Source organism: Rana temporaria, chromosome 10 (assembly GCF_905171775.1).
Source record: "Rana temporaria chromosome 10, aRanTem1.1, whole genome shotgun sequence".
NCBI classification, from domain to species: domain Eukaryota; kingdom Metazoa; phylum Chordata; class Amphibia; order Anura; family Ranidae; genus Rana; species Rana temporaria.
This window is the reverse complement of record NC_053498.1, coordinates 26,948,482-26,973,830: the sequence shown is the minus strand read 5'-3', so window position 1 is coordinate 26,973,830 and position 25,349 is coordinate 26,948,482. Positions and strand designations below refer to the sequence as shown.

At 46.1% G+C, this 25,349-nt stretch overlaps 1 protein-coding gene across 2 annotated transcripts in view; it reads left to right on the top strand.

Annotated features, from left to right (window-relative positions):
- The window catches only part of LOC120916465 (carcinoembryonic antigen-related cell adhesion molecule 16-like), an 85,554-nt gene that overhangs the window by 13,307 nt on the left and 46,898 nt on the right, over positions 1-25,349 (top strand). The window contains exon 1 of one of the 2 annotated variants that reach the window (XM_040327442.1): positions 7,808-7,908. The exons of the other annotated variant lie outside the window; for it this stretch is intronic. The gene's annotated coding sequence lies outside the window, so the exon portion shown is untranslated. Of the gene's footprint in view, positions 1-7,807; positions 7,909-25,349 lie in introns of those variants that run through there. 2 annotated transcript variants of the gene reach the window in all.

Below are 25,349 nucleotides of genomic sequence, written 5' to 3'. Positions count from 1 at the left end.
GAGGCATAGGCATGTGCATTTTGTTTGGTTCCGAATCGAAATTCGGACACATTTTTCATTATTCGGACGCATACGAATTCCCGAATTGCAATATTAACGAATTTACCGAATCCGAACGAACGTTTTCGATTCCGAATCGAAAACCTGCGGACGAAATTCGATCAGAATTCGAAAACAAATTCTATTCGAAAAGAGACTATTTGTTTTCGAATCCGGTTGAAATATTTTCGATTTCGACCGGATTTTTCTAAATTCGGTCGAAAACAAACAAATTCCGAAAACGATTGAAATATTTTCGAATTAGACCGTATTTTTCGAAATTCGGTCGAATGAATTCCGAAAACGAATTTAAAACATGTAACGAATTTAACTTAAAGCGGGGGTTCACCCTATCGACGAAAAAAAAAAATTTTTTTTTTCTTTTACCATAAAATCAGGCATTGTAGCGCGAGCTACAGTATGCCTGTCCCGAATTTTTTACCCCCGTACTCACCTTGTACGCGTAGATCGAAGATACCGGGGAATGGGCGTGCCTATGGAGACGGAGGATGATTGACGGCCGGCTCTGGCGCGTCACGCTTCTCCGGAAATAGCCGAAATAGGCTTGGCTCTTCACGACGCGTGCGCATAGCCTGTGCGCAGGCGCCGTGAAGAGCCGAGACCTACTCCGGCTGTCTTCGGGGAGAGTGACGTGCCAGGGCCGGCCGTCAATCATCCTCCCTCTCCATAGGCACGCCCATTCCCCGCGGGAGCCGAAATCTACGATGTCCGATTACAAGGTGAGTCCGGGGTTAAAAAAATCGGGACAGGCATACTGTAGCTCGCGCTACAATGCCTGTCTCGATGGTAAAATCGTGTCGGGGGGGGGTGAACTACCGCTTTAACGAAATTAACGAAATAACGAATTAAAACGAAACAAAACAAATGTTTCCCTTTTCCACATGCCTAGTGAGGCATGGACACAGTGAGTCATGCAGATGGACACCCTAGGCTTATACTCGAGTCAATAAGTTTCCCCATTTTTTTGTGGTAAAATTAGGTGCCTCGGCTTATATTCGGGGCGGCTTATACTCAAGTATATACGGTATTTTCGTTTCTATGGTAAAAAAAAAAACCCAGTGGTGATTAAAGTGGTTCTAAAGACTGAAGGTTTTTACCTTTTATGCCATCTGTGTGCTTCCTCCGATCCAGCGATGTTCACAATAACCTCAGCTGTCCCAGGATTCTACCCCCTCATTGGCTGAGACAGCAGCTGGAGCCCATTGCTGTCAATCACAGGCAGTTAACCAATAAGGAGAGAGCGGGAAAGGGGGCAGGGGCGAGTCGCAGCTCTGTGTGTCTTATAGATGCATAGAGCAGCGGTGCCCCCAGAGCTAGTGGTTTTCTCTTGGGGCACTGTTCGAAGGGGAGGAGTGCCGGCAGGGGGGGACCAGAGCTGCTCAGTGAAAAACCACTGCACAGAGCAGGCAAGTATAACATGTTTGTTACTTAACCACTTGCCAACCGCCCGCCGTCAAACGGCAGAATGGTTCCCCTGCGTGACTTGCAGTAGCTGTACAGCGGCCACTTTAAGGGCTATAGGAGGCGCACGCTGCTTCACTGAAGAGCCGATGTCCGCCAGGCACCCACGGTCGCTCCTGACAGAGCAGGAACGGATCTGTGTGTGTAAACGCACAAATCCATGTTCTGTCAGGGAAGAGTAGACAGATTGTGTGTTCCTAGTATATAGGAACACCGATCGGTCACCTCCCCAGTCAGTCCAATCCCCTCACTGTTTGTTCTGTTCTTAAATGTGTGGGGGAACACATGTAACCCCTTGATTGCCCCCTAGTGTTAACCTATTCCCTGCCAGTGACATTTATACAGTAATCAGTGGCTATTTATAGCACTGATCGCTGTATAAATGTCAATGGTTTAAAAAAAGTGTCAAGTGTCTGATTTGTTCGCCGCAGTGTCACAGCCCCGATAAAAATCACAGATTGCCGCCATTACTAGTAAAAAAATTAAATCAATAAACTATTTTGTAGACGCTATAACTTTTGCACAAACCAATGAACATACACTTATTGCGATTTTTCTTTTACCAAAAATATGTAGAAGAATATATCTCAGCCTAAACTGAGGAAACTTATTATTATTTTTTTAAATTTGGGATATTTATTATAGCAAAAAGTAAAAAATATTGGCCCGGATTCAGAAAGAAGATATGCCGGCGTATCTCCTGATACGCCGTCGTATCTCTGAGTCCGGCCGTCGTATCTATGCGCCTGATTCATAGAATCAGTTACGCATAGATATCCCTAAGATCCGACAGGTGTAAGTGACTTACACCGTTGGATCTTAGGCTGCAATTCCAGGCCGGCCGCTAGGTGGCACTTTCGTATTATTACGCAAGGAATATGCAAATGAGGAGTTGCGCCGATTCAGAAACGAACGACCGCCCGGCGCTTTTTTTTACGTCGTTTGCGTTCGGCTTTTTCCGGCGTATAGTTACCCCTGCTATATGAGGCGTAGCTAATGTTAAGTATGGCCGTCGTTCCCGCGCCGAGTTTTGAAATTTTACGTCGTTTGCGCCGGGGGATTTAAGATACTTTACAGGCAAGTGCTTTGTGAATAAAGCACTTGCCTGAAAAACTTGCGGTGGCGTAACGTAAATCAGATAGGTTACGCGGATCTAAAGATCTGCTCACCTATCTGAATCTAGCCCATTGTGTTTTTTTTTTTCAACATTGTCATTCTTTTTTTGTTTATAGTGCAAAAAATAAAAACCACAGAGGTGATCAAAGACCACCAAAGGAAAGCTTTATTTGTGGGGAAAAAAAGGACGTCAATTTTGATTGGGTACAATGTCGCAAGAATGCGCAATTGTCAGTTAAAGCGATGCAGTGCTGTATCGCAAAAAATGGCCCAGTCAGTCAGAGGAGAGAGAGGTGGCAGGGGTCAAACCACAGCTTTGTCTAAATGGACACACAGAGCAGTGGCTCAGCTCAGGTGCCCTCATAGTGAGCTGCTTGCTGTAGGGGCACTCGGCAGGAGGGAGGGGCCAGGAGTTCTGGTGAGGGACCTGAGAAGAGGAGGATCTGATTCTGCCTACAGTGAGTACAGATCTGTGTCGTGAGGGCCGCCCCTTTCAGCTAGAAGAGTCAGACAGGTGTCTGTAAAGGGGATGCTAGAGAGTGTCCTGAAGATATTATAGTGCATCAAGTCTGCTGCTAGTGAGAGCAGGAAGACTTACATAGATGTGGCTGTATGGTTTAAACAGCATGGCCCGGATTCACGTAGCACTTACGCCGACGTATCTCGAGATACGCCGCGTAAGTGCACATATGCGTCGTCGTATCTATGCGCCTGACTCTGAAAGCAAGATACGCCTGTAAATAGGTTTCATCCGACCGACGTAAGTTTTCTACGCCTTCGTATCGTGGGCGCATATTTACGCTGGCCGCAAGGGGCGCTCCCATTGATTTACGATTCGAATATGCAAATGAGTGAGATACGCCGATTCACGAACGTACTTGCGCCCGGCGCATTAATATACGCGGTTTACGTAAGTCGTACGTCCGGCGTAAAGTTATTCCCCATCTATGAGGCGTAACTCATGCAAAGGTATGGACCAGGGAACAGCCATCGTATTTTACGTCGTTTACGTAGTAGTACGTCTATAGGGCTGGGCGTAGGTTACGTTCAAGTCGTAGGCAGTGATTCGACGTATCTAAGGCGTACGTTCCATTGTGATTCTGAGCATGCGCACTGGGATACGTCCATGAGCCGGCGCATGCGCCGTTCGTTATTCGTATCTTGATGGCGATCGGCCCATCATTTACATGGGGTCGCGCCTCATTAGCATGGCTCATGCCCACTGCCACTTACGACGAGTTACGCCAAGGGAACCCAGCGTAGATTTGGGAGCAAGTGCTTTGTGAATACTGTGCTCGCCGCTCTGCGCTACGTCGGTGTAGCGTATATTCGATACGCTACGCCGGCATAACTATGCGCCGCTGTATGTGAATCCGGGCCCATGTCTGCTTTCACAGATAATTCAAGTGAGAGTTGTCCTTATCTATTGTGAATAGTTCCAGTTGGAGTATCTCACTCATCCCTTCTTCCATCCAAGTTCCAAATAAAATACAAAAACACAAATACCCTGGACTGGTCATTGAGTAACGAGCAAGCGGGAGTAATGCCGCGTACACACGATCATTTTTCAGCATGAAAAAAACTTTGTTTTTAAAATTTTTTTTTTTTTTTAAATTTTAAAATGATCGTGTGTTCAGGTTCTGAAAAACTAAAAAAAAAAATTCCGAACATGCTGCATTTTTTAACGTCGTTTTAAACAATGTCGTTTTTCAGGTTGTAAAAAATGTATCGTGTGTGGGCTAAAACAAAGTAAAAAACCTGCGCATGCTCAGAAGCAAGTTATGAGACGGGAGCGCTCGTTCTGGTAAAACTACCGTTCATAGTGGAGTAAGCACATTCATCACGCTGTAACAGACAAAAAAGCGCAAATCGTCTTTTACTAACACGGAATCATCTAAAGCAGCCCAAAGGCGAATATAACTTCCCCTTTAGAGTGCCGTCGTACGTGTTGTACGTCACCACGCTTTGCTAGATCATTTTTTAAAAACGATGGTGTGTAGGCAACGTCGTTTTAATGATGAAGTTGGGAAAACTTCGTTTTTTCGACATGCTGTAAAACAATGTTTTTTTTTCATGCTGAAAAATGATCGTGTGTACGCGGCATTAGGGTGGGATAAGTGGGAACCCCTAGCAATAAAGTGGGAAACCCTCAGCAATATGCGGGGACCCACAGCAACTAAGTTGGGACCCTCAGCAAGTTGGAAATATTGGCAACCAGCTGCAGGTAACCAGAGAGATACCTATGAAGTCAACACAGAAAGAGGCCCATAGGGCTTGCCAAGAGCCCATTCACACCTCCGCGACAAAACGCCCGACGCCGGACGCTCGTGCCGCTGGAGGGGAGAATTCCCATTGCTGTCTATGGAGATGGTTCACATCTCATAGACGCCGTACGCCTGTCGCCTGAAAAAAAGTCCCGGACCCTTTTTTTCAGGCGGCATTGGCGTTCGGCCATACAAAGCAATGGGAAGGCTTTGTGAAAAAAAGTTACACACTCAAGGCAAAATACGCCGCGTAAGCGGCGTATCTTGTCACGGAGGTGTGAATGCAGCCTTAGATTTGTTGTTTACAAGTTAAAATGTTTTTGCTAGAAAATTAGGTAGAACCCCCAAACATCAGAATTTTTTTTTCTAACACTCTAGAGAATAAAATCACAGTCGTTGCAATACTTTATGTCACATCGTATTTGCGCAGCGGTCTTGCAAACGCACTTTTTTTGGAAAAATACACTTTTTTTTTATAAAAAAATATGACAACAGTAAAATGAGCCCAATTTTTTTTTATATTGTGAAAGATAATGTTACGCTGAGTAAATTGATAGCCAACGCCCGCTCGTGGAATAGCGACAAACGTTTACCCTTAAAAATCTCCATAGGCAATGTTTATAAAAATTCTACAGGTTGCATGTTTTGAGTAACAGCGGATGTCTAGGGTTAGAATTATTGCTCTCGCTCTACCGATCGCGGCGATACCTCACATGTGTGTTTTGAACACCGTTTTCATATGCGGGCGCTGCTCACGTATGTGTTCGCTTCTTCACGAGAGCTCGGCGGGACAGGGCGCGTTTAAAAACTGTATTCATTTTTTTTCTTATTTATTTTACCTTTTATTTAAATTTTTTACACTGTTCTTTTAAAAAAATGTAATTGTGTCACTTTTATTCCTATTACAAGGAATGTAAACATCCCTTGTAATAGACAAAAAAGCATGACGGGTCAAGAAGACCTCAGATCTCATATTTACACTAAAATGCAATAAATTGTATAAATAAAAAATAAATGTTTTGTTGAACTTCTTTTGTCGGAAATTCCGACCATGTGTATGCGGCATTAGTCATTTTTTTTTGGACTAAAATGCCATTTTGGTTTTAGTCGTATTTTAGTCATCTGAATTGTTTTAGTCATATTTTAGTCAACTAAAATAGTGTTAATTTAGTAGACAAAATGAACACTGCCGGTATTGAGGCGGTTAAAGAACATGATCCTTTATTGTGAAAAATGCCTGGCTCGAATCAATGAGGAGCCACCTTTGGGGGGTCAGGCAGTGCCGGCCCAAGACATTGTGCTGCCTGGGACCAAGAATGAAATGCTGCCCCCCCCCCCCAGAAAAAAAATCACGTCAACCAAAAGGCCCCCACATTCATTATTTTATATCATGATAACTAAAGGGGACCCGTCATGGCTCTATACATGTATAAAGGAGTATAAAGAGGACCTGTCATTGCTCTATACATGTATATAGAGGACCTGTCCTTACTCTTTACATGTAAAGGAATATCAAGAGGACCTGTCATGGCTCTATACATGTATAAAGGAGTATAACGAGGGCCTGTCATGGCTCTTTATACATCTATAGAGCCATGACAGGTTCTCTTTATACATCTATAGAGCCATGACAGGCCCTCGTTATACTCCTTTATACATGTATAGAGCCATGTCAATTACTCTTTATAGTCCTTTATACATTTATAGAGCCATGACAGGTCCTCTTGATATTCCTTTACATGTAAAGAGTAATGACAGGTCCTCTTTATACATCTAAAGAGGACCTGTCATGGCTCTATACATGTATATAGAGGACCTGTGGAGACTCTTTATATGTAAAGGAATATAAAGAGGACCTGCCATGGCTCTATACATGTATAAAGGAGTATAAAGAGGACCTGTCATGGCTCTATACATGTATAAAGGAGTATAAAGAGGACCTGTCATGGCTCTATAGATGTATAAAGAGGACCTGTCATGGCTCTATAGATGTATAAAGAGGGCCTGTCATAGCTCTATACATGCATATAGGCGTATAAAAGGACCTGCCATGGCTCTATACATGTATCCAGGAGTATAAAGGGACCTGTGAATTGCCGGCGGCCACAATGTCTTTTGCGCAAACTAATCAATTTACGCTAATTGTGTTTTGTTTTTTTTTGGTACCAAAAATATGTAGAAGAATACATATTGGCCTAAACTGAAGAAAATCTTTTATTTTTCTAAATTTTGGGGATATTTACTATAGTAAAAAGTTAAAAAATATATATATTTATAGCACAAAAAATAAAAACCGCAGAGGTGATCAAATATCACCAAAAGAAAGCTCTATTTGTGGTAAAAAAAGGACATCCATTTTATTTGGGTAGCGGAGCTGGCGGAACGGGCTGGCGGGCATCAGTATGCTGCCCCCCTAAAAGTGCTGCCTGGTACCCATGGTACCACCCGGTCCCATCATAGGGCCGGCCCTGGGGTCAGGGCATGGTATAAGGATACTCCCAGGACCGACCCCAGTTGGAGCCAAATCCGAGAAGATGGAAACCCCCATCAGACCTAGACGTTTTATTATTTTTCCAAACTGAAGCCCCGGCTATGACTCTTAGAAACAGGCAGAAGCAGACGGGACCTGTCTACCTTGAAATGATGGGGACTTTTTTTGTCAACGGGAAGGGTCTGATCCAGATCCTGGCCACACTATGTTACATTCCAGTAGATACAGTTTAAAAAAAAAGGCATTGCCATCCAAGCAGACTGCCTTTGCTCAGCGTTTCTGATTATCCCCCATTAAATCTTTCAATGCAGGTTCATTATTTCCTTCCAGCTGCCCCTTCTATGCCCTCCATTCTCTCTGAAGGTCCTCCTCTGTTCTCTCCTGAGCCTCTCGTCATGCGCTGTAGTTCCACCCTACCCATCCTTCATCCCTTGGTCTCTCCACACCCATTCATTTCTCTGCTGATCCCACACAGCTTGTGTCAGGCTGACAGCTGCTCCCAGCCGAAGACTCACAGTGAGTACAATCCGCCTGTATTTCTCATGTCTGCTGGGCTGGGGCTCAATGTTTTGCCGCATGTTGTGTACGCAGCTCTGTAATCTGCGTACATCTTTCTCACCTTCAAGCAGACTCCATGTTAGTAAACCTTTCCTTGCGCTATCTGTATGGCTGATCTGTACAGTCTAGGAATTTCATGAAATTCAATATTAAACAAAGCGGCATAAAAAGAACTGATTTGCAGAGCACATCAACCCGACGACGGCGACCTGTTTCCACCGCAGATGCATTGTTTTTGTTGTATATTGGTTACTGTGCTCTTGTATATTGATCTATTATCAAACACATAGGATCATGTTATAATAATATACTATTCTGTAATATATTTTCGATTCCGGCAGCTAGTGATGAGTTGACCAGATTGGCCAAACGGCGTTTGACTTATAGTGGCCATAGATGTCATAATATTTACAGAATCAGATACCGTATTTATCGGCGTATACCGTGCACTTTTTCCCCCTTAAAATAAGGGGAAAATCGTGGGTGCGCGATATACGCCGATACCCGCGCTGAGTTTGAATGCCTGCGCCGACGTATACCGAGTGCAGTACACTCGGCTACATTCGGCCAGGCTCGGCTTCGCTCGTGCTCACGCATAAACGTCACAGAGCGTGAGCACGAGCAAAGCCGAGCCTGGCCGAATGTAGCCGAGTGTACTGCACTCGGTATACGTCGGCGGAGGCGTTCAAACTGAGCGCGGGACGCGGCGATTCGCCGGGGAGACAGCGCAGGAGAAGCCGGGAGGACACCACCGAAGCCGCAGACGCTGCGCAAAAACTGTAAGTACTTAAATGTTTTTTTACAGGAATTGCGGGTCCACATTAGGGGTGCGCGCTATACGCCGGAGCGCGCAATACCCCGATAAATACGGTAATATAATTGGATGTATAAATTATTTTTAATTTGTTACAGGTACTTATATAGCATCATCAGTTTACGCAGCGTTTTCCACATATATATATATATATATATATATATATATATATATATATATATATATATATATATATATATATATATAGTACATGGCTCCCAACTGTCCCTGATTTCGAGAGACTGTCCCTGATTTAGAACAAAGTCCCTCTGTCCCTCTTTCCTCCTCATGTGTCCCTCATTTTGGTCTGATCTATATAATTGTATTTAAAATGCACTACTTATCCTTTAGAAGATGTTTTCCCGTGCTAACCCTTTCATCAAATTTCTAAATTGCTGCATTTGTAAATTTCAAAAGCCAATATAAAGGAAATATAGAGGTAAAAAAAAAAACACTCGTGGGTTTAAAGTTTTATTGTAAGGCTTTGTTTTTTGTTTTTAGTTGAAATAACAAACATGTCATACTTACCTTTGTTTTGCACTGAGTGGCCCCGATCCTTCACTTCTGGGGTCCCCCGGTGGTGCTGGTAGCGCCTCCCCACATCGTATAACCCCATAGGTGAAACGCTCTCCCGGGGTTTAATTTGCGGGCACACTCCCGAGTCCAGCATTTGCATCCATAGACGCAGAATGCTGGACTCGGCCCCCACGTAGGGTTGCCACTTCATCCCTTTAAAACTGAACACATATTAATTACACAGGTTCTGTGGCTGATTAAGGTGGTAATTAAACTCACTTGGTGCCTTTCCTGCAATAAATTAGCCTCAGAATCGGTGTAATTTATATGTGTTCGGGTTTAAAGGGATGAGGTGGCAACCCTACGCCCCCCGCGTCCTTGGATTTGATTGACAGTAGCAGGAGCCAATGGCTGCGCTGCTATCAATCTATCCAATCAAGAGCCAAGACAACGGGCAGAGGGGAATAGCGCGTCGCCGGTGGGGGGGTGACAGAAGTTTTTTTCACCTTAATGTATACGATGCATTAAGGTGAGAAAACATGAGAGTTTACAAACCCTTTAATCTTTTTTTCCCTCCGGTATGATTCTCCTTTAAGGGGGCGTGTCCTATACCTACATACTTTTGCTAACAGGTCTCCCTCATTCCCATCTCAAAAAGATGCAAGGTATGCATTCACTTCAGTCCCTACCCTCAAGGAGCTTACACTTTATGGTCCCTAACCCACATTCATACATACACATACTAGGGCCAAGTTAGATAGGAGCCAGTTATCCCACCAGCATTTATTTGGAGTGTGGGAGGAAACTGGAGTACCTGAAGGAAACCCGCACAGGGAGAACATGCAAACTCCAGGCAGGTACTGCCATGGTTTTATTGATAATACATGGGTCGAATTCCGAACTAATTTTCTTTTGAAAATCAGAAATGTTGTGATCCGATGGTGCCACCATTGATTTTGGAATTCAACCAACCAAGTCTTCAATTTCATCTCGTGTTGCTACAGAAAAGAAAATTGGTGGCTGGGAATCTTTTTTTTTTCTCCTTTCCAGGTCACAGCACAAGTGCATTTCTTTTTCGATTACCGTATTTATCGGGGTATTGCGCGCTCCGGCGTATAGCGCGCACCCCGAATGTGGACCCGCAATTCCTGTAAACATTTTTTTTAGTACTAACAGTTTTGGTGTCTTGCGCGGCGTCCATCGGCGGCTTCAGTGGTGTCCTCCCGGCTTCTCCCGCGCTGTCTCCCTGTCGAATCGCCGCTTCCCGCGCTCAGTTTGAATGCCTGCGCCGACATATACCGAGTGCAGTACACTCGGCTACATTCGGCCAGGCTTGGCTTCGCTCGTGCTCACGCTCTGTGACGTTTATGCGTGAGCACGAGCGAAGCCGAGCCTGGCCGAATGTAGCCGAGTGTACTGCACTCGGTATATGTTGGCGCAGGCATTCAAACTGAGCGCGGGAAGCGGGTATCGGCGTATATCGCGCACCCACGGTTTTCCCCATTATTTTAAGGGGAAAAAAGTGTGCGGTATACGCCGATAAATACAGTATATTTCTCGCACAATTTTCCCATCAATAAATCAAAGTTTGTTTTTCAAAAAATTTCCAACATGCCCGATCACTCAAATTTGATGGCCATACGAAAATCGGCGGTTGGGGCGAAATTCGAAAGGAAATTCGAAAGGAAAATTCTTAGTTACGATTTCTGAATTCAACCCCATGTATGGCCGGCTTTACTGTTTATTTTTTAATCAGAATTGCTGAAGGGAGGCTGTTTGGTTAACGATGAGTTGACCAGATTGGCTAAGCAGGGCTAGACTTATGGTGGCCATACAGGTATCCGTTCAAATGATTCTTCACAGAATTGGATAATGTAATTAGATGTATAAATTATCAAAAAGACACATACTGTGTCATCGATCGATTCGTGTCGATCAATTTAAACAAAACTATTCTGACCGGTCACAGCAGAAAAATAATATCATAAGAAAGTAGATGAGCATAACATTTTACGTATATATGGCTCATGGAACGATCTTCACAATCTCCTAATCCACTGGTTCTCAACTCCTGTCCTCAGGACCCACTAACACGCCGGGTTTTAACCACTTCAGCCCCGGAAGAATTTACCGCCTTTTTGACCAGAGCACTTTTTGCGATTCGGCACTGCGTCGCTTTAACTGACAATTACATGGTTGTGCAACGTTTAACCCAAACAAAATTGACATCCTTTTTTCCCCCACAAATAGAGCTTTCTTGTGGAGGTATTTGATCACCTCTGTGGTTTTAATTTTTTGCGCTATAAACAAAAAAAGAGCGACAATCTTGAAGAAAAAGCAATATTTTTTACTTTTTGCAATATTAAATATACCTAAAAAATATATAGAAAAACTAATTTCTTTCTCAGTTTACGCCGATATGTATTCTTCTACATACTTTTTATTAAAAAAACGAAAAAAAACGCAATAAGCGTATATTGATTGGTTTGCGAGTGAGTGTGAGTGAGAAACTTGTAAAGCGCAACACATGCAAACTGAATCGCCTCTGGGCGCTGTATCCATTTCATGGGTAAGGAACCCCTTGACCTCAGAAGAGATGGGTTTTAATCTTTCTCCTGAAGGCCATTTGCGCAAAAGTTATAGCATCTACAAAATAGGGGATAGATTTATGGCATTTTTATTATAATTTTATTTTTTTTAGTAGTAGCAGCGATCATAAGATTTTTATTGTGACTGTGACTGTGACATTATGGCGGACACGTTTGACACCATTTTGGGACCATTGTCATTTATACAGCGATCAGTGCTATAAAAATGCACTGATTACTGTGTAAATGACACTGGCAGGGAAGGGGCTAAAGAGGGCGATGAAGGGGGGTTAAGTGTGTCCTAGAGAGTAATTCTAACTGTGTGGGGGCTGGGCTACAAGTGACACGACAGTGATCATTGCTCCCGATGACAGGGAGCAGTAGATCACTGTCCTGTCACTAGGCAGAACAGGAAAATGCCTTGTTTACATAGGCATCTCCCCGTTCTGCCACTCCGTGACACGATCGCGGGTCCCCGGGGGCATGGTCACGGAGCACGGAGGCACATTCAGGTGCATTGCTTTGTGCAGCCGTGCCATTCTGCCGACGTGTATCAGCGTTAGCCGGTCGGCAAGTGGTTAAACTACCTTGGGGAGAGGCAGACTAGAATACTGCAATCGCTGAGCTGCAAACACCTGTGATGTATTTCAGTTACCGTATTTATCTTGCTATAACGTGCCCCGGCGATAGCGCGCACCCCCGAACTTGAAGGAAAATTCCTGAAAAAAAAAAAAGTTTACAGTTTGGATGCCCCTCGTCGGTGCCTTGCCCGTCATCCATCGCGTCCTGCCCGGCGTCCATCGGTGGCCTCGTCCGGTCCGGCGTCCTTCTGCGGCCATCGTGGTGTCCTCCCCGCTCGATCCCCGCTTCCCGCGCTGTGTTTGAACCACTGCGCCGGCATATACCGAGCGCAGTATAAATTTTCAATGTAGTTACTGTCTGATTAGGACAGTGGTTCTCAACTCCTGTCCTCAGGACCCCACACAGGTTTGCAAGATACCGTATTTATCGGCGTATACTGCGCACTTTTTTGCCTTGAAAATCAGGGCAAAATCGTGGGTGCGCGATATACGCCGATACCCGCTTCCCGCTCTGTGTTTGAACCACTGCGCCGGCATCTACCGAGCGCAGTACACTCGGGTATAGTCGGGCAGGCTTTACGCGAGAGGAGCCGAGCCTGCCCGACTATACGCAGGCTTTAAGCGGTATACGCTGATAAAAACGGTATCTTGCAAACCTGTGTGGGGTCCTGAGGACAGTAGTTGAGAACCACTGTCCTAATCAGACAGTAACTACATTGAAAATTTGACCGCATATAATATCGTTCTGTGTATGGCCAACATTAGAATGAGGTTGGTCAGATGTTGATAAATTGTGTACTGATTTGGAATAAAACGGTAAACAATGAGAAAGCAGATTTGACTGAAAACCCAACCAGATTTTTTTTTTGTTTTAGGTTTTTCAATTTTTTTACGCATCGGGGTTTTAGGATAAAATTTATAAAGATGAGCAAGAAGATTGCCATCAATTGAAAACCCACCCAGGTTCATTTTGCTTGCTTTTAAATGAGATTTGGATTAGGTTTTTAAATAATTTAAGTGTGGGGGGATGCAGGTCTTTTAAGCCCAGTGGAGTATGTAATTGGCTTCCGGAAGTGCAACCTCCGAGCTGAAAGGGGACCAAGCTCTGATCTTTGTGAAGTCATTGCGCTAAGCATCACATGTTGTTGTTCTTGCAGAGGTTTCAGCCCGCGGCTCTAGGTGGGGGTCATTAGAAGCCACATGTGAATGTTTTTCGTGAGCATCTAACATGATGACCTAAAGCAAACATCATTTATAAAACGCTGTTGCAATGTATGTAGAAGATTATTCACCTGAAAGCAGATGGTTAAATCTGAATTGAAATCCTATGACTGTAGATGCCCGAGTCATCTGATTTTTACAGCTAACAAATGAATTTATTTATACATTGTGTATCGTCCAGAGACAGCTCTGGTTCTCTGTGCAACTTAGGGTATAGGTGTCCCCTTACCTTACCGCTGTAAGGTAACAGCGTATTAGTGTGTCTTTCAATCTCCTGGTGGCTCCTGACCAGGGGAGGGCTGGCAGCCTTAGGCCTGGGGGGGCAAGTCCAGTCAAGTGGCCCATTGAACCGCAGAATCAGCTCACCATCCATGGCCCATCTAGTTTTTCAATGCAGCCTCACCAGTGCCCATCAGTGCAGCCAACTCCAGTGCCCATCAATGCAGCCTGATCACTGGGGCAGGTTACATGGGGTGTATGGGGGGGGGGGGGGAAGATGGGGGTCAGCTAGGGGTGTCAGGGTCTTTCACCTCGGTGATCTCAGCATAGCAGGTCCTTGCACGCCACGGCCTCCTGGGGGGGTAATGCTCCTGGGGTCAAGTTGCAGCCAGCGCCCAGCCCTGCGTCCCAACTACCTGCCATGCCCTGCCTCTGCCTGCTTCCAAGAATCCCAGGGAGTTGTCGTTTCCTCTGCGCTGCTCTGTTTTCCACCCACCGGGAGCTTGAGTGTGAACTACAATTCCTGGAATGCAACAGCTAGTGGTCGGCCCGACTTCTAAGACCAGAATAAAAAATAAAATGGTAGCGGGCATTTTGAACATAAGTTAGGGCGGCCTGGGAGACAATTGCCACCCTGCCCCCTGGCCCAGCCCTCCCCTGCTCCTGATGCCTCAGGCTCCGCTGGTATGTATCTTTACTTTGGCATCAAAGTCCCCTTTAAGTGTCCTTGGTGTGTCTGTATCATATAGCCTCACATTGGGGCATGGGGGGGATGTAAAGAGGGATGCTCGATAGTGTAGTACTTAAATTTTTTTTTTAAATCGGCAGTAATAATAAAAATAGGTACTCACAATGTGAAGTATCAGACAGGCATATCAAAAACGAGTCGCAAACTCGTCCAATATCACTTCTGGTGCCCTGCGTTCCCGCACGTGTTTGTTACAGTCACGTAACTTCAACTTAGTTTTGCACTCCTGTGACCCATTCTCAGCAGAAAGCGGGCTGAAGTCCGCTCTCTGCTGACATCGCAGGAATCAGTCCAGGCACAATAAAGTCGGGATCCGCCAGGTGCCTGAACTGACACCCGTCTCAGCTAGAGGTGGTGTGGTACCTAAAAAGTCATAGTACCGTATTTGCCGGTGTATATAAGGTCGACCGGGTGTATAAGACAACCCCCTAATTTTACAGTTTTTTTTTTTTGTTTTGTTTTTTAAGATTTTTTGCCTGTACTCACCATATAAGACAACCCCCCTTCCGAGGCTTCCGATGCTTCATATTTCTTCCTTCTGGAGCCATATTCTTCTTCATTCTTGCCGGAGCTCGAGCCATATTCTTCTTCCTTCTTGCTGGAGCTCGAGCCATATTCTTCTTCCTTCTTGCTGGAGCTTGAGCCATATTCTTCTTCCTTCTTGCCGGAGCTCGAGCCATATTCTTCTTCCTTCTTGCTAGAGCTGGAGCCAATCACAGCGAGCGATGTATTCTATTAATGAATACAAAGCCTGCTTGGATTGGCAGAGGCTGTAACATCATTAGCCCACGCCTCTCTGACTCTCAAAGCCAATCCGAGCAGGCTCTGTACTTATTTGAATACATTGCTCACCGGGATTGGCTAAGCGGTATATACTGTATGTAGCCGAAGCTAGATTCAGTATTACCGCACATCCAGCCAGCAGGCATCCGAGCAGCTGACCCGGCGTATAAGACAACCCCTGCTTTTTGGCCATTTTTTTTTTAAGTGTAAAAGTTAGTCTTATACGCCAGCAAATACAGTAATTTTTCTTGTTCAGGAATCTATATTTTTCAACCTTACCACTGGGCATAGGTGTGCGCACAGGGTGTGCCCAGGCACACCCTAATCACCCTGTGCAGCACAAATGACCCCCTACTGCCCTAGCTCATCCCCTTCTCCCTACCACACTTTTGGATTCCCTCCTCTCCTGCCGGCTGTTGCTGTGGGGATTATTTAGAATGAGGGGGGAAGGGGCCGGTAAGTAAGTATGTAACTTACTGGCCCCTTCCCTTTCTGAATGAAGAACATGAGTGTGTTTGAGATTTGGGGTGCACACCCTAATACAATAGACTGCGCACACCTATGCCACTGGGCTTGTTTTTCCTTCACTGTCCATTCTCAGGCATCGAGGTGATAACATGCTATTGGTTAGCTACAGCAGAGAAAAATAAGGTCTGCAACCTGGCTCTGGCGCCGTTTTGTACTTCTTGCGCTGCCTGCATGAAATCACACAAAGTTTGGCAGGAAAAACAGCTCATTTAAAAAAATTAGCTTATGAAAGGCATAGTGCCCAAAACGGTTGCCAACATGTTCTGTAATCAGTGAAAAATAAAACTTTAATGTGCTGCAAACTCTTTTTAGACTTTCTTCTACACATTGAGCCTAGACCCCCATACACACTGGCCCAGATTCAAAAAGCAATTGCGTCTGCGTAACCATAGTTACGCAGCGCAATTGCTTACTTGCGCCGGCGTTTCGAATGCTCCTGATTCAGGAACCTCGTTACGCCGACTGCAGCCTAAGATATGACTAGCATAAGGCTCTTATGCCAGTCATATCGTAGGCTGCATTCTTACGATGGCCGCTAGGGGGCGTTCCCGTAGTGGTCAGCGTATAGTATGCAAATTGCATACTAACGCCGATTCACAACCCTACGTGAGCCCTGCGTACGCAGTTTACGTTGTTTGCGTACGTCGGTTTTTGCGTAAGGCTGCCCCTGCTATTAGCAGGGGCAGCCAATGCTACGTATACCCGTCGTTCCCGCGTCACGTTTTTGAAAAATGACGTCGTTTGCGTAAGTGAATCGTGAATGGCGCTGGACTCCATTCACGTTCACTTTTGAAGCTTGCGACGTCATTTACCGCAATGCACGTCGGGAAAGTTTCCCGACAGAGCATGCGCACTACGCTCGGTGCGGGAACGCGCCTAATTTAAATGATCCACGCCCCCTACGGGATCATTTAAATTATGCACCCTTACGCCGGGCAGTTTTCCGGAGCACACACGCAATTTACGGAGCTACTGCTCCGTGAATCAAGCGTAGCGCAGGAAATTTACGGAGGCGCAGCGGCAAAACGGTGCGCTGCGCCTCCATAAAAAATGGGCAAGTCGTACCTGAATCTGGGCCACTATTTTCTGCAGCTTTCTGTCTTCAGAATTTCCAAAACCATATCATATGAGATCAAACCTTAACAATTTGTATGCAATCAGGCAGGCCTTTGCACTGCATGGTTTTGGTAAATCTGAAGACAAAAATCTGCAGAAAATCTAATAGTGTGTATGGGGCTTTAGTGTAGAGATTACCAGCCAGGAATTTCAAGAAGATGTGAAGCTGTTATAGCTGCAAAGGGTGAGCCAACTCAATATTGAACCCAACGGACTAAGACTGGGGTGCCATTAAAGGTCATGCGCGCGTAAAGGCAGGTGTCCCAATACTTTTGACAGCACTTGGGAACAGCACCCCAGGAACAACAGAATGAGCCCCCACAGCACAGCCAAGCTGAGACAGAGACCCAATTTTGAACAAATCAGCTGGGTCAGAGCTAATTTACTCTCTGACCCCTCTAAATTTAACAAAGCACCGGTATTTAGAAATAACCAGGCGCTACAAATAAAAGCTGATGGTTATGAACAACTCTGTTCTGTTACAGGTTTGAGACAAACCATTTACCATTGACAGTTTTCTCTATTGAAAAAAAAGAAAACTAATGCAGCCATCATATCTAATAAGCTGCACTATAATAAATATTTGCTTTTGGATTTTACCGCTTTAAGGAAAATTGATTTAATGCTGTCAGCTGAACAGGCATTTGCTTTCCCCTATCATTCCAACATTTATCTTTAACTCAATCAGGGTAATTTCAGTCATGAGACGGAGTGCCTCATATTGCATCATGACCCTGCACCATGTACCAGCCAAAATAAAGGGCTGTTTCTAATTGTACAGCAATCTTAATGTTGGCGGTGGAGGGAGCAGCCTGGGGAAAGCTGACCTAAGTAATGAGTAATGGTCCTAATTGTCTGCTGATGGCCTGGAGTTAGTCCTTCCGCTCCTCAGGTTTTTCTGTCTCTCAGTACACTTGTTCCTTGTGTGCCTTCTCATTCATTTCCCATTCCCAGTATTTCCTATCCACCACAACCTTTCTAATATACTGAAAAGTTTGGAGACTCCGGCTCTATATAAGGGCCACACTGTGTATATTTTACATATGTGTGTGTGTGGGGGGGGGGGAGTGGGATGTGTATATTTTTTGTGCATGTGTGTGTGGGGGGGGGAGTGGGATGGCAAGTCAAAGATGTAGGTGAACCATGGGCGTCCACTCCATAGGGCAAAGGGGGGCAATTGACCCCCCCTGGAAAATCGAGAAGGTGTTGAAGAGTCTCGTGGCTGTGGGCTGTCTGAGCAGTCCCGGGCCGGATGTCACACAGGCACAGCGAGCAGAGTGAAGCCGCCTCCCCCTCCAGTGTTTATGTGTACACAGGGGGAGGGAACCTGCTGTGCCCATGCCATGCTGATCTGAGGTACTGAATGGGATGGGGGAGGGGGGTCCGTCTGTGCTTAAGGGGGGGTCTGTGCTGAATGGGGGGGCTGTGCTGAAGGGGGGTCCATCTGTGCTGAATGGAGGGGTTTGTGCAGAATGGAGGGTCTGTGCTGAAGGGGGGGGGTCTGTGCTGAAGGGGGGTCCATCTGTGCTGAAGGGGGGTCTGTACATTCTCTAGGCTATATTTATATGGGCATGGAGTGAAGCTGAATTATCTCAAGAGCTATTTCACACTGCCAGCTGGCTGCGTTATCGGTAAAGCGCCGCGTTACCATTGTTTTAGCTGCGCTATTTGGCCGCTAGCAGGTTGCTTATAACCCCTGCTAGCGTTTGAAGAAAGGGTTAAATGCCACTGTGTATCGCCCCCACCCCCCCCTGAAAAAATTTCAGCGGACGCCCAGGAGGTGAACGTTTGCTTTAAGCTCAATGGCGTCACTATGGGGGTGACCGGGGATGGGGGGGCATTGGGTGTGGGCTGCACCTGGGTGACACCCGCCACAGAGGTGACACCATCAAGTAGGAATGGGCAGTTGGGGTGACGCCACGTTTTAACAGTGGGGGGGTGACACCATGTTTTACCACACTAGGTGACACCAATCCTAGTGATGCCACTGTTTAAATCTCCTTTAATATACCAACAACCATATACTGAGAGGAACACTAAAGTTAAATTTAAATTTAATTTTTTTTTTAACAAACATGTTATACTTACCTCCACTGTGCAGCTCGTTTTGCACAGAGTGTCCCAGAACCCTGTCTTCTGGGGTCCCTCGGCGGCTGTCTCGGCTCCTCCTCGCCAGAGCTTTCCACCTTCATGCGAGTGAGCTCGCATGGTGGAAAGCTTTTGCGGGTGCGCTCCCGTGATACAGCGGCGGGCTTAGCCACCGACTGTATCACTCGGCCCCACCCCCTGTGTGCCACGTCATCCGCTGTGATTGACAGCAGCGCCAGCCAATGGCTGCACTGCTATCAATCAGTCCAGCCTAGCCAATCAACGGCCAGGCTGGGAACCGAAGAGGATCACGGGGACGCGCGCGGGACTTTTGAGGGGTGAGGTAAGTAAAACGGGGGTTGGGGGGGGGGGCGGTACCGTCGGATGTTTTTTCACCTTAATGCATAGGATGCATTTGGTGAAAAAAAACATTTACCTTTACAACCCCTTTAAAGCCCAAGTCCTGGCTTGAAGAAATATCTGTGCCATTGGTGTAAACAGATTCTCTTGCCCAGCAGGCCCAGATCTAGGGAGGTTTTGGTATGGGCTGTCCCCCGGCCCCCCAGATTTTAGTTGTGCCCCACCCAAATCTCTGAGGGCATCCACTGATCCAGGAGGCACTCTTATGGGGACAGTTGATGTAGGGGGGACTCTGATGGGGACAATTGACGTAAGGAGCACTCTGATGGGGACAATTGACATAAGGAGCACTCTGATGGGGACAATTGACATAAGGAGCACTCTGATGGGGACAATTGACGTAAGGAGCACTCTGATGGGGACAATTGACGTAAGGAGCACTCTGATGGGGACAATTGACGTAAGGAGCACTCTGATGGGGGCAGTTACTGTAAAGGTGGCTCTGATGAGGCAGTTGATTTAAGGAGGCACTCTGATGGGGACACCTGATGCAAGGAGGCACTCTGATGGGGGCACTTTAAAAAGGGCACCTGATGTAAAGAGGGACTTTGATGAGCACCCCTGACAGGGACACTCGATATAAGGAGGCACAGGTTCTGTTTAACCATCCTAATCTAATAAAAGCCCAATACATTCTAGTGTTCACTCCTGCACCACTTCTGTCTCTCATACGTTATTTCTGGGTTGTGATTAGTGGTAACGAAACCACACTGAGCAAACGGGGAATACCGGTTCCCTACATCTGTCACAGCGCTGACTTGTTATACTGCACCCCCAGATCAGATAGGCTAGATATAGTACTTGCACAGGTGCATCATAAGGTGGCCCCAAGAGTAATGACCCAGGATCAACCTTGTTTTATTCTTCTGAACCGGTTCACACTGGGGCGACAAGTCAGGCGGCTCAGCCGCCTGACGAGTCGCGTCCCATTGAATGCAATGGAACCGTTCTAATAGGAGCGACGCAAGTCGCTCCGACTTAAAAAAAGGTTCCTGTAAGACTTCGGGGGCGGCTCGGGGCGACCTGCATTGACTTCTATACAGAAGTCGTTTTGCAAATCGCCTCTAAAGTCGTCCTCAGGACGACTTGCAGAGTCGCCCCCGAAGTTGTGCCGCTGCAGTGTGAACCGACTCCACTGAGGGTCCGTACATGAATGAATTTTGTTAAATTTTTTCAAACATAAATTTTTCGACATAGATGTTTATGGTTGGTTGGAAACTTATGTTGCCATAGCCTAAATTATGAAACTATCCTTTGCACTGAGATTTTGTCAATTCTGCACCCCTCATTTCTCTGTTCATACCAACCCCTTTCAATCTCTTTAACATAGAGGAACCGTTGTTAACAGAAAAGAACTGGGAAAGTTAATAACATTGTTTGAGATTTCAGTTCAGTACACAGGAAGTTACAAGCATACTTGATTTCTGGAAGGATGAACAGAAGTGAAATTGAGCTCAGGTATGGGACAAACCCATGAAAGCTGTCACATGATAACAGGTGGCCGGTCCAATCAAAATTATCCACCCTACATGGAGCGGGAGTGCTGGTTAAATCATTGACCCATTTTGGCCATAATACCATATTTGATTAATGACTGTCTATATGTGTCCATATTAGGTGAATGATGTCACCAGCATCATGCACATGCATCCACGTACAGCTGTGTTAGGCCTCGTACACACGATAGGTTAACCAGAGGACAATGGTCTGAAGGACCGTTTTCATTGGTCAAAACCGATCGTGTGTGGGCCCCATAGGTTATTTCACCATAGGTTAAAAAAAAAGCCAACTTGCTTTAAAATTAACCTATGGATTCCTAACCGATAGGTCAAAACCGATCGTTAGTAGGCACGACCATCGGTTAAAAATCCACGCATGCTCAGAATCAAGTCGACGCATGCTTGGAAGCATTGAACTTCGTTTTTTTCAGCACGTCGTGTGTTTTACGTCACCGCGTTCTGACACGATCGGTTATTTAACCTATGGTGTGTAGGGCGTGACGGACCATCAGTCAGCTTCATCGGTTAACCACTTGCCGACCGGCCACCGCCGTTATACGTCGGCAAGTTGGCTCGGCTGGGCGAGAGCACGTAGTATGACGTCCTCTCTCCCAGTGTATGAACCGAGGATCAGTGTTTCCCCTAGTGAGGCCACCCCCCCCCCACAGTAAGAACACACCCAGGCATACTTAATCCCTTCCCCGCCCCCTAGTGTTAACCCCTTCACTGCCAGTGGCATTTTTATAGTAATCCAATGCATTTTTATAGCACTGATCGCTATAAAAATGCCAATGGTCCCAAAAATGTGTCAAAAGTGTCCGAAGTGTCCGCCATAATGTCGCAGTACCGAAAAAAAAAATCGCTGATCGCCGCCATTACTAGTAAAAAAAATATAATAAAAATGACATAAAAATACCCCCTATTTTGTAAACGCTATAACTTTTGCGCAAACCAATCAATAAACGCTTATTGCGATTTTTTTTTACGAAAAATATGTAGAAGAAAACGTATCGGCCTAAACTGAGGAAAAAAAAGTTTTTATATATATTTTTGGGGGGATATTTATTATAGCAAAATGTAAAAAATATTATTTTTTTTCAAAATTGTCGCTCTATTTTTGTTTATAGCGCAAAAACTAAAAACCGCAGAGGTGATCAAATACCACCAAAAGAAAGCTCTATTTGTGGGAAAAAAAGGACGCCAATTTTGTTTGGGAGCCACGTCGCACGACCGCGCAATTGTCTGTTAAAGCGACGCAGTCCCGAATCGCAAAAAGTACTCTGGTCTTTGGGCAGCAATATGGTCCGGGGGGTAAGTGGTTAACCTATGACAACGGTCCTTCAGACAGTTGTCCTCTGCTTAACCTATTGTGTGTACGAGGCTTTACAGGCATTTTACCCCGGCAGCAGCCGATTGCACCTGCTATTGTCTGAGGCCTCGTACACACGACAGAGATTCTCGGCAGAATTCGCCGAGAAACTCGGTCAAAACCCGGATTCTGCCGAGAATCTCTGTCGTCTGTACAGTTTTGGCTCGATGGAGCCGCCGAGGAACTCGACGAGAAAATAGAGAACATGTTCTCTATTTTCTCGTTGTCCGCGTTCTTCTATGGGAGAAGCCGGCCCGCCGAGCTCCTCGGCGGCTTCATCCCAAAACTCGACGAGGAACTCGACGTGCCAAGCACGTCGAGTTCCTCTGTCGTGTGTACGGGGCCTGACAGTTTCCCATGGATTCAGCTTGAACTTTATCTCATCTCTAGTCAACAGGCATTTATTATGTACCTGCAGAAAATTGTACTTTAGCCCCCCCCCCCCCCCCCCAATTTGTTTTAAAAATAAACCTAATACGGACATCATATGATATTTATGGACTGTTAAGCTGCCATATATTATGGTATATTTTATTCTTGGACTTGCATACATTTTAAAGTAGCCACAACAAATGTGCAGCACAGGATGCCTTTAAAGAGTTAATCATATTTTCTTAAAAAAAAAACTCATATGTAATGCTAATGAGATGGACACATTTTAGAATTAGGCGTGTAATGTATGTGGTGCTATGGACACACTGGTAGGACACACAATACAGTTTCATGTTACATTATGCTACTCTTGCCCAGAAAATTCTCATTTAAATCCCAGGCACGCACGCAGGCATTGTTCAGAGGCCCTCTGTACAGGGGGAGGGGAGAAGGTACCAGGATAAAAGAGAGAAATGTGTGATTGTGCATTCCTTTTATTCCATAGTAAAATGAGTGGAGGGGGATTCCAAAACAAGACTGTTCCTAGCAACGCGATAGATAACCTGGACAAAAGACTGTCTTGATCAAAATCACTTTTGTGAAATTAACCCTTAGCCTGTCCTCATGCACTTAAAATGTTACTAAAGTCTCATTTTTTTCTTATAAAAATAACACACATGTCTATACAGTACTTACCTGCTCTGTGCAATGGTTTTGCACAGAGCAGCCCTGATCCTCTTTTTCGAGGGTCCCCCGCTGGGTATCCACGCCGCTCCTCTTCGACGGGTGCTCCCACACAGTGGCGTAGAGTGGGTTATCAGCACCCTGGGGCAAGGCAAAAAATTTGCGCCCCCTAATCCGCTGACTTTTAGTACTCGCTTCTGAGTGTGTGCGGCATGCAGGGTTGAGGGGGTGCGCTGTGTGCGGCATGCAGAGTTGAGGGGGATGCACTGTGTGCGGCATGCAGGGTTGAGGGGGTGCACTGTGTGCGACATGCAGGGTTGAGGGGATGTGCTGTGTGCGGGGGGTGTGTTGTGTGAAGGATTGAGGGGGTGCACTGTGTGTGGCGTGCAGGGTTGAGGGAGTGCACTGTGTGTGGGGGTGTGCTGTGTGTGGCATGCAGGGTTGAGGGGGTGCACCATGTGCGGCGTGCAGGGTTGAGGGGGTGCACTGTGTGTGGCGTGCAGGGTTGAGGGGATGCACTGTGTGTGGCGTGCAGGGTTGAGGGGGTGCACCATGTGCGGCGTGCAGGGTTGAGGGGGTGCACTGTGTGTGGCGTGCAGGGTTGAGGGGGTGCGCTGTGTGCGGGGTTGAGGGGGTGCACTGTGTGTGGGGGTGTGCTGTGTGGGGCGTGCAGTGTTGAGGGGGTGCGCTGTGTGCGGCGTGCAGGGTTGAGGGGGTGCGCTGTGTGCGGCGTGCAGGGTTGAGGGGGTGCGCTGTGTGCGGCATGCAGTGTTGTGGGAGTGCGCCATGTGCGTCATGCAGGGTTGAGGGGATGTCCAGGGAGCAAGACAAAAGTGTCCAGAAAGCAAAACAAAAGTGTCCAGGGAGCAAAACAAAAGTGTCCCGGGAGCAAAACCAAAGTGTCCCGGGAGCAAAACCAAAGTGTCCCGGGAGCAAAACCAAAGTGTCCCGGGAGCAAAACCAAAGTGTCCCGGGAGCAAAACCAAAGTGTCCCGGGAGCAAAACCAAAGTGTCCCGGGAGCAAGACAAAAGTGTCCCGGGAGCAAGACAAAAGTGTCCCGGGAGCAAGACAAAAGTGTCCCGGAGGGAGTCTGTTCCACATTTTCACAACTCTTAGGCCGCGTACACACGGTCGGTCCAAACCGATGAGAATGGTCGGACGGACCGTTTTCATCGGTTCACCGCTGTAGTGGCCTGACGGTCTGATGTGCGTACACACCATCAGTTCAAAATCTGATCGGGTCAGAACGCGGTGACGTAAAACACACGACGTGCTGAAAAAAACGAATTTCAATGATTCTGAGCATGCGCGGGTTTTGAACCGATGCTTTTGTGTACTAATCATCGGTTTGGACCTATCGGTCAGCGGTCCATAGGTTCGATTTTAAAGCAAGTTTTTGTCCGAAGGACAACAGACCGATGGGTCGTACACACGGTCAGTTTGGACCGATGAAACTGGACTTCAGGCCGTTCTCATCGGTTTGGACCGACCATGTGTACGCGACCTTACTGTGAATAAACCTTTCCGTATTTGGAGATGAAATCTCTTTTCCTCTAGACGTAAAGTGCCCCCTTGTCCTCAATGTTGACCATAAAGTGAATAACTCAACACCAAGTTCACTATATGGACCTCTCATATCCCCCTTATTTTCCTCTTCTCCAGAGTGAATAATATCCTAATATCCTAGCATGGGCCAGGAAAAGCTATTGCATGTATTCTACAAGAAAATTACGTTTAACAACTTCAAGACACAACTTATATCATCTGTCTAGTGTAAAGGAGGGAGTGTTTCTTGTTTGGCCTGTCAGTATAGATACCAAAACTGAATAATGTCCACTAATGAAGCATTTCT